Below are 16,663 nucleotides of genomic sequence, written 5' to 3' on the forward strand. Positions count from 1 at the left end.
AAAAAAAACGAAAACTACGGACAAAAACTTAAAAGTTCACAAAAATTTTTTGATAACAAAGTGTGCCAAAGGCGAATTACAGTAGCCGGCCATTACGGGTTTCAAGTAATAGCAAACAGACGCAACTAGAAATCTAGAAATTCTTTTTACTATTTTGATGAACTCAAGAAAAAACATAGCCGGCAGGTTGTCGGAAATCAGCCGCCGTTGACGCGCTAAACGCACATCGGGATTGAAATAGAAAAAGGAAAGATTGAAATTGACAATTTTTTTTCCTAAGGTTCAAAAATTATTCTAATGCAGTTTCAGTTGGACTCTAAACCTATAATTACTTCAGCTTCTAAACTTAAGTGTATTAGGCTTAATACTAATATCAGCTCTAATGATATTTAATAACCTAATGCAATATGACTTAAAGACCGGGCTTGATCGGTTTATCTCTTTCTTTTGATTTTGCTCTTTTGACATTGACCGTATTCAGTACAATGCGAAATTCCATGCGTGAAAGAATTTAGAATCCATTCAGTTGAAACAGTGAGTGAAGTAAGTCAGACGACAAACATGAAAATCGTGACTTATGTAAAACGAAAAACGTGATAAAAAGGTAATTCGAATTATAAAAGGAGAGCGCCTAAAAATAGCCATTTGAGAGTCTGACGGCGGCTATTCAAAAACAAAACACAGAAAATGGAGGTCATATTGCAGCGTATGGAAACAAAAACTCTCAAAAACAGGAATTTTGTTCAAATACCTTATTCTCACTCCACTTTAATAGTGGTTCCAAACCTCAAATGTTGAACCCATTCGCTCCTCTTATCTTTCGAGCATGACTACAATCAAGACTATATGACTTTTCATTGATATCAAAAAATCAAAAAAGTGAACAGATCTTAGAAAAAAAAAGAGCGCACCATAAAATAAAAGCCACTGAGTATTGGACGGCGTCAATTAATGAAATAAAAAATAACTCTCTAATGTCGTGCAAACAAATTGCTTTGGTTGCACGACATTAGAGTGGTTGCACGAAACTAATGGCAAGTGGTTGGCTTAGTCAGTAGCTAGCTGCAGCTTAGCGAGGCAACCTTTAGCTTAATTAAGAGAAGGAGGTGAATGCGAATTGAGGGAAGAAGGGGGTAGGTGGTGTGCGCTCGGGGTTACAGGTGGAATGAGGTGAAGGGATGGCGAGACCAGCAAGCATTGAACCACTAAGAGAACTGCTCAACGACAATGCTCTTGTGATGTCTACTAATTCTTGTGATGTCTTAAATCGGGTTAGACCTATGCACTGCAAAGCTGACCACAAATAAACTTCAATAAGATTGTGATATCCTCCAGTGACATCAACAGCTCCGATTGAAATAGACAAACGTTATTGAGAGAAAACGTCATTTTGATAGTGAAGAAAATCACATCCGGCCGAACAATCCAACATGTTTGAAAAATATGAACCTAACACACGGAAAAAACAAATCACAGCCGACAAATTGCAGGAAAACAGTCACCGTCGACTCCAGTACCCGACGTTGTTAATGTAACAATTAGAAAAAAAATAGCAAGAGAAATCGACGACAGCCTAATTTTTCGAACTGTTAAAAAGTGTTATTATGTGATCCGCAGTTTCATTAGATTGATGATGAATTTCAGTAGATGAATTTCATGATGATTTAATTAGATGATGAATTCAGCCTCTTAAACGAAGAACTACGAGTGTAATCGGGAACCAATTAGTAAACTTTGTGAATGAGCAAATTTGTAAACTCGATAATTTAAGGCAATATATTTGAAAATTAAGTTTTCGCGCCTGCTCTTAGAAAAACAATGAGGACTAAAAGTTGATTCTACGAAAAATCATATAAAATAATAATCCGGAATGACAAATTTTGCAATCTTCGTTTGAGAGCAATTAGAACTTGCTGATTATAAAAGATTCAAAAAATTGAAAGCTAATTCTAAATCACAGCTGTCAGATCGCCAGACAACAGCCGCGATAACTTTGCACATCTGCGGTCTCAAAAACATTTTAAAAAAACAGTCCGGAAGAAAGAACTTTCTCTTGTTTTTAATAATTGATCAAAAGTTATAACACAACCGACTAACGTCGGGCGAATTGCTCTCAAACGACCGGCGAGCGGTTGGCTTGGTCAGTAGCTAGCCACGGGGGGGGGGGTGCACCGGGGGCTGATGGGGGCAGCACTGGGTGGGGGGGGGCAAAAGCGCGGTGGGGGGAGCCAATAGTGGGGGTGGGGGGTCAACAAAGGGGGGGGGGGGTGTCAACCTCTAAGAACCGCCCCTCACACCATAAGTATAAGTCTCAAGACATTTTGAGCTGAAACAGACCTGAAAGGCTCTAAGAGCACATAATGCCCGCTGGGCGCTACCTGTTTATCCCGTTTTTGAGGACGAAAAGTCAAAAGCGTCAGACGAAAAATTGGTCAAGCGAAAAATCGCATAAAAAAAAGACCGACAGGACTAATATAATTGCTACAAACTTCGTTTGAGAGCAATTAATTAGGATTAGTAATGTGTCTTACTGGAGCTTCTATTAGCTGCTCTGAACTTACTGGAGCTTCTATTAGCTGCTGCTTACTGGAGCTTCTATTACTGTGAACCTTTAATTAATTAGAGTGACAAACACCCTCTGTTGACCTTATTAAATTTTTCCTTACATAGGGCGATGTAGGTCAATTAATTTTGAGAGTGAGGCAAGCCATATGTGACCAAGAATTTAATCACAAGAGTGATGTCATACACGCAATTTAGTCAAAAATGCATGCATGAATACAAAATTATTATTCCTTAGCAGCAGACTTATTCTTTAGCAGCAGAACAATTCCAGACCTACAATCCAAACAATTTACAATGACTAAACAAAAAAATAGACCTAGAATAGACTTTGGAAAACAATATTAAGAAAAAACGATCCAAGATAATTAAAAAAAGAAAAAACCCCAGTCAAATTGCCGTATGTCAACAAAGAGCTAGAGAGAACCCGAATTTTGATTCAACCAACGTTTTCGTAATCTGCTTTAAAGAACAAAAAAAAATCACACCCCAAAAGCACTCGCTTTTCCGCTCCTTCACCCGTTTCAGCGTGATCAAAATCATCACTTCAATTTGACCTCCAAAACCACAAAAAAAGTGAAAAGTTCAAATACTTTAAATTGTAGATACTTTAAATATATTTCGAATACTGTAAATTGTAAAAAGTATTTGAAATGTAAAACATACCCGGCAGATTGCCGGAAAACAGCCGCCGTTGATTCCAATAAGCATGATTGGGATTGAAAGAACAGAAGATATTGAAAAAAAAAGATTTTTGTACAAAAACATTTTTTTAAGTCCGATTTATTTTGATGGCATTTCGTAGTTGAACATAACGTACTTCTGTTTCCTAGAGAGAGGCTACAGGGGCTACTATCAATACCAAAAAGCATTAGAGATAGTAACTAAGACTTATAGGAACGACGTTCAAATAGCGGGCATCTAAAATTGTGCTTTATGGGTTTATCCCGTTTCTACTTCTGACTTCAATTTTTTATACTGACTCTGTTCATTTTGAATTGCTTTGCTGATTAACTGATGTTCAAAATCACTTTTAGCAGAATGAGAGAAGAGAGAAACTAGCCTAGAGAAGTCAAAAAGATATCACGCAAAATGTTGAAAAAGCGGCAAAATGAGGTAAAGCGAAACATTTTTTTATTCGACGACGTAAAAAAGAAATAGGAGCGCTATAATAGCCGGCTGAGAAGATGAGGGCGGCTATTAAAAACCAAGATATGATCCAATAATAGCCTGTTATCGCTTTGCGGCAATTAAAAAATTTTTGCAAAGTTTTGCGCACGTCGCGTCACGTGAATAAGCTAATCAGTGTTCGTCAACTTTTATATAACTAACTATGTCGGACTACTTCAACCGACTGCAGGAAAAAGTTCTAAGACCTAGTCTAATCCATTTGACTACCAACAAAAAATTTTCACATTTGCTAGCATACCCAGCAGATTGCCGTAAATAGCCACCAATGATTCCCATAACAGCGCTTAAGATTGAAGTAACAGAAAGACAACGAAAAACTTGATTGTTGAACAAAAACATTTTTAAAATGGATTTCGTAGCTATGTAAGACATCCTACTGTTTCCTAATGAGAACATACAGGGGCTATTTTCAATCCCGAAAGGAATTAGAGATATTAGCTAAGACCGATAAGAACAAAATTCAAGTAGCGGGCATCCAAAACTGGGCTTTATAGGATTATCCGCTTCTGTATTGGATTTGGTTTTTCGATACTCATTATGTTCATGTTAGATTGCTTTGCTGAGCAACTGCTATTTAATAACACTTTCAGCAGAATCAGCGAAGAATGAAACTATCCTGCAGTCGAAAAATTTTTTGTAAAATCTCAAAAAGCGTTAAAATGAGGTAAAACTAGACACATTATTGTCCGACACAGTAAAGTTTTAAAAAACATTGCAGGACAAGCACTGAATTACAATGAAAAAATATCAATCGAAAACTTCAAAACTCTTCAATTAACTAAGAGAAGAACTGGATAACACAAGCCAAACGAAAATTTTTTACTACTTAATTAAGATGCAAAAATTGAAAAAATAAAACACAAAACTGCAGTTCACAGATATCTTTCTGTTCACCAACAACGAGCAGAAGCAAAAACCACGAAAAAGTTTTTTTGTAGAAGCAAGTTTTAAATAAAATCTCTCTATGATATTGTCCTCAAAAACATTCTTGCGTTGTTAAAAATAATCCGAGAACCCAGCAGCAAAGTATATTACTCATTAACTGGTAGTTTTCGCTAAAAAATTACGTTGAAAACTGCAGTTAAAAAACCAAAAAAAACTTTCACTAAAAGTCAGAATTATTTAATACTTTAGTTACGTTCAAAGACACTAACTTCTTCAAAACCGGAAAGTTTTTGCGAAGCACTAAAAATGGCAAACAAGCAGGCTACAGTAGAAGCTTCTGGAATGCTAACATCTATTCATTGCCATACGTGTGAGCTTAAAAAATTTTGTTGATCATTAAACTAAAAAAAAACTTGACAAAGCATAGCTGGTAGAATGCCAGAAAATAGCCGCAATAGTCTCGTAGATGTGCAGTAGCAAAAAAATAGTAGGAAACCAGACAAATTTTTTAAATGCTGAGATGTTATATTCTGATTAAGCATCTGCATAACATCGCTACTTCTATCAGCTGATCTCAAATACCCTTCAAATAGAGCGACACGCACTCACTTGAAATTTTCTTTTTGAATTAAAGTAAAGAAAATTCAATTTCCGAGCGAGGAAACCATTTTGGAGAGTGAACTCACGTGTTTACTAAAATCATTTCTCTTTAGTTAGAATTAATCCATTAATCATATTTCAAGCGTTGAAAGATTTTCTGGCCTACAAAAAAAAACAAATGAAAAGCGACAAAAATTCATTCACTCGTGTAAAATTTGACGTACACCAAAAAAAGAAAACAAAGACATTAGAATAAAAAGACTTTTCGTACAGAATAGCCGTATAAATTATGAACGATATTATTTAACAATATTTAACATCATACCCGCAGACTGCACGAATATAACCGATGCCTAGCGGGATTGAAAGAGAAAAAAAGATAGAAATCGACAGAATTTTTTTCAAAAAGTGTTTTAATTAAGTGCGCAGTTTCAAAAAGAATCTAAAACTAAACTAAATTCAGCTTCTACTGAAAGCTATTAAGCTTAATACTAATGAGCCATCATTAATTCGAACGAAATTTGATATCCTAAGGCACCATGGCTTAATAACCAGGCTTCATAGGTTTATCCCATTTCTTTTGATTTTGCTCTTCTGCCAGTGACCGTGTTAACTATATTGCGTAATTCAAGGCGCAAAAAAATTAAAAACCATTCAATGTTTGACAGCGTCTACTAATTAGCAAAAAATTAAGGAAATTGAAAAAAAAAACAGCCAGCAGATTGCCTGAAAATAGCCGCGATAGACGCTTGTGGTCTTCCTTGGAATTGAAACAAAAAAAATAAGATACACAGATTCACTACCAGTCCTTTAATAGAACACTGGACTTTAGGTTAGATTCGGACTGTCAGTTTTATGAGACACATACGATCTATAAAAAAAATCCTAAGAACTTTTTCAAACTTCAAATCCGAAATCAAAAACTAAAGACACTAAAACCCAAGAATTAGGGCAAATCCGTTTAGCACTACTTAGATGCACACTTTTGGACATAGCTGGCAGATTGCCAGAAAACGGAATTTTCAAAAAGCAATAAATTCGTAGATATGCAGTCTCAAAAAAACAGTAAAAGACAGACCAAAAAATTAGTCTTTTCATTGAGGGCAGAGATGTTAAATTTTGATTAGGAATCTGTATTAGTTATTACTGCTTCTATTAGTTGCTCTCGAAAAACCTTCATTTAGAGTGACACACATTCACTTGACCTTATCTCTTTGAACTAAAGTAAACAAAAGTCAATTTCAAAGTCAGGAAGTCATTATTGAGAGTGAGGTAAGTCACGTGAGACCAGAAATTTAATCACACGAATGAACAAAAAACTCGCTCCATTAGGAGTGAAAAATGACATCACGCGCGCAATTCAGTTGAAATTGCATGAATTAATGAACAAAAAACAGACTTGAAGTGGTTGTGACGTCATATGGTCGTAACAAAAATCTTGAAGACGAAATAAAAACATAGCAGGACAAGTCGTGAGGTAGAATTCAAATAATTTTCATTGATTAAACAGGCCTAAAACGGACTACGAGTGAATTGGAAAGCCATTTTAAAAAAATCAGATAATTAAAAAAACAAAATCAATGTCAAAAAGGCGCATGTGAAAAAAAATAGCGAGAAATGGAACTTTGGTTTAAACAAAAAACTAGGCATACAATGAGCTGTGAATGGATTGGGAAAACCATTTAGAAAAGAATTCGATCCAGAAAAATTAAAAAATAATAGTTAAATTGCCGCATGTGGACCAAAAAAACCAATAGCGAGAAAGCGAATTTTTGTTCAACCACCGTTTTCTCACTCTACTTTGAAATTAGAGCGAAAAAATTCCAAGCCGCAAAACCACTCGCTTTTTCGCTCCACTTCCTGTTTCGGCGTGACCAAAATCACTACTCCAATTTGACTTCACTTAAAAATCATGAAAATGTGTGAACAGATCTTTAAAAAACATAGCAGGACAAGTCCTGACGTACAATTCAAAGAATTTTCATTGACTAAACAAAAAACTAGGCATACAATGAGCTGTGAATGGATTGGGAAAACCATTTAGAAAAGAATTCGATCCAGAAAAATAAAAAAAATAATAGTTAAATTGCCGCATGTGGACAAAAAACCAATAGCGAGAAAGCGAATTTTGGTTCAAACAACGTTTTATCACTCTACTTTAAAATTAGTGCTCGCTTTTCGCTCCATTTCCTGTTTCGGCGTGACCAAAATCACTACTCCAATTTGACTTCACTTAAAAATCATGAAAATGTGTGAACAGATCTTTAAAAAACATAGCAGGACAAGTCCTGACGTACAATTCAAAGAATTTTCATTGACTAAACAAAAAACTAGGCATACAATGAGCTGTGAATGGATTGGGAAAACCATTTAGAAAAGAATTCGATCCAGAAAAATAAAAAAAATAATAGTTAAATTGCCGCATCTGGACAAAAAACCAATAGCGAGAAAGCGAATTTTGGTTCAAACAACGTTTTATCACTCTACTTTAAAATTAGTGCTCGCTTTTCGCTCCATTTCCTGTTTCGGCGTGACCAAAATCACTACTCCAATTTGACTTCAAAAATCATGAAAATGTTTGAACACATCTTAAAAAAAACAGCCGGAAGAATTCCGGAAACGACTCGAAGTGGAAATGCATTTAAACGCCATCCGGCTACCCATCAGACAAAATGTGCCTCCAGTAGTTTATGATTACTTTGAAACAAAACCACGAATCAGAGAAGTAAAAACAATTGAATCAAATCTGTTAAAAAATTATTAAAAAATCTGATCAAATTTTGTTATAAATTGAGATCCTAAAAAAACTATCTCTGTCAAAATAAATTCATCAAAACAACTAGTACATACTAAAACCAATTATGTGAATTTTTAAAAAAATCTTGCGCCTAATTTATGAAAAAAAAGCTCTGAAAACAACTTTCACTAAAATACTGGAAAAATTTAATAACTTTTTTTCTATTTCTAAAGCATATAAATCGAAAGAAAAAATGCCTTAAGCCAATAGGGTATCCAGATGACCGCAAAATAATAGGTAAGTCATAATAGGCTAAGAAAATTGTGTCAAAACAGAAAAAGAGCGAAAAACTGCAAAAAATTAATAAAAACAGTTCCAATTTTCGCCATTTTTTGTGATACATCAACAAAAAAATCGTATCCACAAATCTGCAAAAATTATTATCTAAAATTTGCTCTCAAGCAGAAGGAGTCTTTTCAATACCCATTTTCAAATAATTTTCATTGATTAAACAGGCCTAGAACGGACTATGAGTGAATTGGAAAACCATTTTAAAAAAATCAGATAAATTAAAAAAAAAATCTATGAAAATGGCGCATGTGAAAAAAAACTAGCGAGAAATGGAAATTCGGTTCAAACAAAAAACTAGGCCTAGAATGAGCTGTGAATGGATTGAGAAAACCATTACAACAAAAATTCCATCCAAAAAAAATAGAAAAACCACAAAAAAATAATAGTTAAATTGCCGCATGTGGACAAAAAACCACTGGCGAGAAAGCAAATTTTTGTTCAGACACCGTTTTCTCAGTCTACTTTGAAATTGGAGCGAAAAAATTTCACGCCGTAAAGCAACTCGCTTTTCGCTCCCTTTCCTGTTTCGGCGTGAACAAAATCACTACTCCAATTTGACTTCACTTCAAAAAGCATGAAAATGTGTGAACAGATCTTTTAAAAAAACATAGCAGGACAAGTCCTGACGTACACTTCAAATAATTGTCATTGACTAAACAAAAAAATTAGACCTAGAACGGACTATGGGTGAATTGGAAAAACCATTTCTAAAAAAATCAGATAGAAAAACATACGAAAAACAGAAAAACAATGTCAAAATGCAGCTAGGGAGAACAAGAAACCACCAGCAAGAAATGTAAATTTTCTTCTAACAAAAAACTAGGCCCATAATGAACTACGAATGGATTGGAAAAGCCATTTAGAAAAAAATCTGATCCAAAATACTGAAAAAACGGTAAAAACCAAAGTGAAAGCATGTGACCAAAAAAAACGATAGCGAGAAAGCGAATTTTTGCTCAAACACCGTTTTATCACTCCACTTCAAAATTAGAGCACGAAGATTTCACGCCGCAAAACCACTCACACTTCGCTCCATTTCCTGTTTCGGCGTGACCAAAATCACTACTCCAATTTGACTTCAAAAATCACGAAAATGTTTGAACACATCTTAAAAAAAACAGCCAGAAAAATTCCGGAAACGACTCGAAGTGGAAATGTATTTAAACGCCATCCGACTACTCATCAGACAAAACGTGCCTCCAGTAGTTTATGATTACTTTGAAACAAAACCACGAATCAGAGAAGTAAAAACAATTGAATCAAATCTGTTAAAAAATTATTAAAAAATCTGATCAAATTTTGTTATAAATTGAGATCCTAAAAAAACTATCTCTGTCAAAATAAATTCATCAAAACAACTAGTACATACTAAAACCAATTATGTGAATTTTTTAAAAAATCTTGCGCCTAATTTATGAAAAAAGAAGCTCTGAAAACAACTTTCACTAAAATACTGGAAATTTAATAACTTTTTTTCTATTTCTAAAGCATATAAATCGAAAGAAAAAATGCCTTAAGCCAATAGGGTATCCAGATGACCGCAAAATAATAGGTAAGTCATAATAGGCTAAGAAAATTGTCTCAAAACAGAAAAAGAGCGAAAAACTGCAAAAAATTAATAAAAACAGATCCAATTTTCGCCATTTTTTGTGATACTTCAACAAAAAAAATCGTATCCACAAATCTGCAAAAATTATTATCTAAAATTTGCTCTCAAGCAGAAGGAGTCTTTTCAATACCCATTTTCAAATAATTTTCATTGATTAAACAGGCCTAGAACGGACTATGAGTGAATTGGAAAACCATTTTAAAAAATCAGATAAATTAAAAAAAAATCTATGAAAATGGCGCAAGTGAAAAAAAACTAGCGAGAAATGGAAATTCGGTTCAAACAAAAAACTAGGCCTAGAATGAGCTGTGAATGGATTGAGAAAACCATTAGAACAAAAATTCGATCCAAAAAAATAGAAAAACCACAAAAAATAATAGTTAAATTTCCGCATGTGGACAAAAAACCACTGGCGAGAAAGCAAATTTTTGTTCAGACACCGTTTTCTCAGTCTACTTTGAAATTGGAGCGAAAAAATTTCACGCCGTAAAGCAACTCGCTTTTCGCTCCCTTTCCTGTTTCGGCGTGAACAAAATCACTACTCCAATTTGACTTCACTTCAAAAAGCATGAAAATGTGTGAACAGATCGTAAAAAAAACATAGCCGGAAGAATTCCGGAAACAACTCGAAGTGGAAATCCATTAAAAAGCCATCCGACTACTTAATAGACAAAACATGCCTCCACTAAATTAAGATTATTTTGAAACAAAACCACGAATCAGAGAAGTAAAAACAATTGAATCAAATCTGTTAAAAAATTATTAAAAAATCTGATCAAATTTTGTTATAAATTGAGATCCTAAAAAACTATCTCTGTCAAAATAAATTCATCAAAACAACTAGTACATACTAAAACCAATTATGTGAATTTTTTAAAAAATCTTGCGCCTAATTTATGAAAAAAAAGCTCTGAAAACAACTTTCACTAAAATACTGGAAAAATTTAATAACTTTTTTTCTATTTCTAAAGCATAAAAATCGAAAGAAAAAATGCCTTAAGCCAATAGGGTATCCAGATGACCGCAAAATAATAGGTAAGTCATAATAGGCTAAGAAAATGTCTCAAAACAGAAAAAGAGCGAAAAACTGCAAAAAATTAATAAAAACGGTTCCAATTTTCGCCATTTTTTGTGATACTTCAACAAAAAAAAATCGTATCCACAAATCTGCAGAAATTATTATCTAAAATTTGCTCTCAAGCAGAAGGAGTCTTTTCAATACCCATTTTCAAATAATTTTCATTGATTAAACAGGCCTAGAAAGGACTATGAGTGAATTGGAAAACCATTTTTAAAAAATCAGATAAATTAAAAAAAAAATCTATGAAAATGGCGCATGTGAAAAAAACTAGCGAGAAATGGAAATTCGGTTCAAACAAAAAACTAGGCCTAGAATGAGCTGTGAATGGATTGAGAAAACCATTAGGACAAAAATTCGATCCAAAAAATAGAAAAACCACAAAAAATAGTTAAATTTCCGCATGTGGACAAAAAACCACTAGCGAGAAAGCAAATTTTTGTTCAGATACCGTTTTCTCAGTCTACTTTGAAATTGGAGCGAAAAAATTTCACGCCGTAAAGCCACTCGCTTTTCGCTCCCTTTCCTGTTTCGGCGTGAACAAAATCACTACTCCAATTTGACTTCACTTCAAAAAGCATGAAAATGTGTGAACAGATCTTTTAAAAAACATAGCAGGACAAGTCCTGACGTACACTTCAAATAATTGTCATTGACTAAACAAAAAATTAGACCTAGAACGGACTATGGGTGAATTGGAAAAACCATTTCTAGAAAAATCAGATAGAAAAACATACGAAAAACAGAAAATCAATGTCAAAATGCAGCTAGGGAGAACAAGAAACCACCAGCAAGAAATGTAAATTTTCCTCTAACAAAAAACTATCCCTAGAATGAACTACGAATGGATTGGAAAAGCCATTTAGAAAAAAATCTGATCCAAAATACTGAAAAAACGGTAAAAACCAAAGTGAAATTGCCGCATGTGACCAAAAAAAAACGATAGCGAGAAAGCGAATTTTTGCTCAAACACCGTTTTATCTCTCCACTTCAAAAATAGAGCACGAAGATTTCACGCCGCAAAACCACTCACACTTCGCTTCATTTCCTGTTTCGGCGTGACCAAAATCACTACTCCAATTTGACTTCAAAAATCATGAAAATGTGTGAACACATCGTAAAAAAAACATAGCCGGAAGAATTCCGGAAACAACTCGAAGTGGAAATCCATTAAAAAAGCCATCCGACTACTTAATAGACAAAACATGCCTCCACTAAATTAAGATTATTTTGAAACAAAACCACGAAACAAAGAAGTCAAAACAATTGAATCAAATCCGGTAAATTTGATTAAAAATCTGATCAAATTTTGTTATAAATAGAGGTCTCAAAAAAACTATCTCCGCCAAAATAACTTCATCAAAACAACTAATACTTGCTAAGACCAATTAGTTGAATTTAAAAAGAATTCTTAAGGCTAAATTATGAAAAAAAAGCTCTTAACAACTTTCACTAAAATGCTAGAAAATTTAATAAATTTTTTTTTAATATTTCAAAAGCATATAATTCGAAAGAAAAAAAGCTTTCAGCCAATAGGGTATCCAGATGACTGCAAAACAATAGGTAAGTCATAATAGGCTAAGAAACTTGTCTGAGAACAGAAAAAAAAGCAAAAAACTGCAAAAAATTAAACATAGCTGGCAGATTGCCAGAAAATAGCCGCAATTGATTCGTAGATCGGCAGTCTAAAAAAAAACAGTAAAAAAGACAGACCAAAAAAATTCGTCTTTTCATTGAAGGCTGATCTGTTATATTTTGATTAAAAATCTGTATAAGTTATTGCTGCCTCTATTAGCTGATCTCAAATAACCTTCATTTAGAGTGACACACACCGATTTGACCTTATCTCTTTGAATTAAAGTAAATAAAAGTCAATTTCAAATTGAGGAAGTCATTTTTGAGAGTGAGGTAAGTCAAGTGTGACCAAAATTTTAATCACGCGCATGAACAAAAAAAACTCGCTCCACTTAGAGCGAAAAATGACGTCAAACATGCAATTCAGTTGAAATTGCATGAACGAATGAACAAAAAGTGGCTGTGACGTCATATGGTCGTAACAAAAATCATGACGACGAAATAAAAACCAAGAGAAGGCCAATAATAGCCCCAGCTATCGCTGTGCGGCTATTAATAAAAACAGTTCCAATCTTCACCATTTTTTGTGATACTTCAACAAAAAAAGAATCGTATGCACAAATCTGTAACTAATTGTTATTTAAAATTTGCTCAAGTAGAAGGGGTCTTTTCAATACCTAATTTCAAAAAATGTTTATTGATTAAACAGGCCTAGAAGGGACTATGAGTGAATTGGAAAACCATTTTAAAAAAATCAGATAAAAAAACAGAACATCAATGACAAAATGGCGCATGGGAAAAAACTAGCGAGATAAGGAAATTTGGTTCAAACAAAAAACTACGCCTAAAATGAGCCTAAAATTAAACGCCATCCGACTATTCATCAGACAAAACGTGCCTCCACTAATTTATGATTATTTTGAAACAAAAATATGAATCGCAGAAGTAAAAAACAGTTGAATCAAATCTGTAAATATATGATAAAAAATCTGGTCAAATTTTGTTATAAATTGAAATCCCAAAAAACCTATCGCTGCCAAAATAACTTCATCAAAACAACTAGTTATTACTAAAACCAATTATGCGAATATTTAAAAAATTCTTGAGGCTAAATTATGAAAAAAAAGCTCTGACAACAACTTTCACTAAAATACTGGAAAAATTAAATAACTTTTTTCTATTTCTAAAGCATATAAATCGAAAGAAAAAATGCCTTCAGCCAATAGGGTATCCAGATGACCGCAAAATAATAGGTAAGTCATAATAGGCTAAGAAATTTGTCTAAAAACAGAAAAAAAGCGAAAAACTGCAAAAAATTAAAAACAGTTCCAATATTCGCCATTTTTTGTGATCCTTCACAAAAAAAAGAATCGTATCCACAAATCTGCAAATAATTGTTATCTAAAATTTGCTCTCAAGCAGAAGGAGTCTTTTCAATACCCATATTCAAATAATTTTCATTGATTAAACAGGCCTAGAACGGACTATGAGTAAATTGGAAAACCATTTTAAAAAAATCAGATAAATTAAAAAAAATCTATGACAAAATGGCGCATGTGAAAAAAACTAGCGAGAAATGGAAATTTGGTTCAAACAAAAAACTAGGCCTAGAATGAGCTGTGAATGGATTGAGAAAACCATTAGAAAAAAAATTGATCCAAAAAAATAGAAAAACCACAAAAAATAATAGTTAAATTGCCGCATGTGGACAAAAAACCACTAGCGAGAAAGCAAATTTTTGTTCAGACACCGTTTTCTCAGTCTACTTTGAAATTGGAGCGAAAAAATTTCACGCCGTAAAGCAACTCGCTTTTCGCTCCCTTTCCTGTTTCGGCGTGAACAAAATCACTACTCCAATTTGACTTCACTTCAAAAAGCATGAAAATGTGTGAACAGATCTTTTAAAAAAACATAGCAGGACACGTCCTGACGTACACTTCAAATAATTGTCATTGTCTAAACAAAAAATTAGGTCTAGAACGGACTTTGAGTGAATTCGGAAAACCATTTCTAAAAATAATCAGATAAAAAAAACAGAAAATCAATGTCAAAATGCAGCTAGGGAGAAAAAAAACCACTAGCGAGAAATGTATATTTTCTTCTAACAAAAAAATAGGCTTGGAGTGAGCTAAGAATGGATTGGAAAAACCATTTATAAAAAATCCGATCCAAAAAACTGAAAAAATGGTAAAAAGCAAAGTGAAATTGCCGCATGTGAACAAAAAACCAATAGCGAGAAAGCGAATTTTCGTTCAAACACCGTTTTATCACTCTACTTTAAAATTAGAGCTCTCTTTTCGCTCCATTTCCTGTTTCGGCGTGACCAAAATCCCTATGCCAATTTGACTTCAAAAATCATGAAAATGTGTGAACACATCTTAAAAAAACATAGCCGAAAAAATTCCGGAAACGACTCAAAGTGGAAATGCACTTAAACGCCATTCGACTACTCATCAGACAAAACGTGTCTCCACTAAATTATTATTATTTTGAAACAAAGCCATGAAACAAAGAAGTAAAAAACAATAGTATCAAATCTGTTAAATTATGACAAAAAAATGTGATCAAATTTTTTTCGATCGGATCAAATTGAGATCCCGAAAAAACTATCTCTGCCATAATAATTTCATCAAAACAACTAGTACTTACTAAAACCAATTATGTGAATTTTTAAGAAATACTTGCGGCTAAATGATGAAGAAAAGCTCTAAAAACAACTTTCACTAAAATACTGGAAAAATCTAATAAATCTTTTAATATTTCAAAAAACAATAGGCAAGTCATAATAGGCTCAGAAACTTGTCTAAAAACAGAAAAAAGCGAAAAACTGTAGAAATTACAAAAAACAGTTCCAGTTTTTGCCATTTTCTGTGATATTTCAACAAAAAAAATCGTATCCACGAATCTGCAACTAACTGTTATCTGAAATTTGCTCAAGTAGAAGGGGTCTTTTCAATACCCATTTCAGCCAGTAAAACAAAACTATTTTCAAAAAAACGCAAAAATTAGCCCAAAAATCAGCAAAATACATGAAAAACCTCCGAATTCTCATAAAATTCATATGAATTGCCAGAAACCTTCAAAACACCACCAAAATCAGCCTAATATGAACATAACCGACTAACGTCGGGCGAATTGCTCTCAAACGACAGGCGAGCGGTTGGCTTCGTCAGTAGCTAACCACGGGTGGGGGTGTGCAGCGGGGGGGGGGAGACACTGGGTTGGGGGCAACAGCGCGGTGGGAGGTGGCAGCAATAGTGAGGGTGGGGGGTCAACAGTGGGGGGGGGGGGTTCTCAACCTCTAAGAACCGCCCTTCACACCATAAGTATAAGTATAAGTCTCCAAAACAGTTTGAGCTGAAACAGAGCTAAAAGGCTCTAAGAGCACTTAATGCCCGCTGGGCGCTACCTGTTTATCCCGTTTTTGAGGACGAAAAGTCAAAAGCGTCAGACGAAAAAACGGTCAACCGAAAAATCGCATTAAAAAAGACCGACAGGACTAATATAATTGCTACAAACTTCGTTTGAGAGCAATTAAAAACAAAATCATAACCGAACCTCTTAACCAAAATTAATAAAAAAAGCGTTTTAAAATGCCGCACGTGAATGAAAATTTTCGCTCGCTTACAGAATTTTGTTCACACCTCAATTTCTCGCTCTCTAGAAAACAGCCATATGAACAAAAACCACTCTCTTTTCGCTCCACTTTTCACCTTGTTCAGCAACAAAACCACTCCACATTTTCTCACGTGTTTCATTTCCCGCTTCAAAATTCACTCCAATTAAAATTGACTAAAAGAATTTTGTTCACACCTCAATTTCTCGCTCTCTAGAAAACAGCCATATGAACAAAAACCACTCTCTTTTCGCTCCACTTTTCACTTTGTTCAGCAACAAAACCTCCAAATTTTTTCACGTGTTTCATTTCCCGCTTCAAAATTCACTCCAATTAAAATTGAATAAAAGAAGGACTTCTCCAATACTCCTCTTCGATTCGTAAACAGACAGCGCCCCAATACAATTCAAATTCTTTGAATTGTAAAAACTAAGAGAAGGCCAATAATAGCCCCAGCTG

The 16,663-nt window shown here is 34.0% G+C and overlaps 1 protein-coding gene across 3 annotated transcripts in view; it reads right to left on the minus strand.

Moving 5' to 3' along the window:
* Window positions 1-16,663, minus strand: part of LOC142338497 (uncharacterized) — a 175,607-nt gene that overhangs the window by 51,606 nt on the left and 107,338 nt on the right. The gene's annotated exons all lie outside the window — the stretch shown is intronic.

This window comes from Convolutriloba macropyga, chromosome 4, assembly GCF_964194025.1.
Source record: "Convolutriloba macropyga chromosome 4, txConMacr16.3, whole genome shotgun sequence".
Lineage (NCBI taxonomy): Eukaryota > Metazoa > Xenacoelomorpha > Acoela > Convolutidae > Convolutriloba > Convolutriloba macropyga.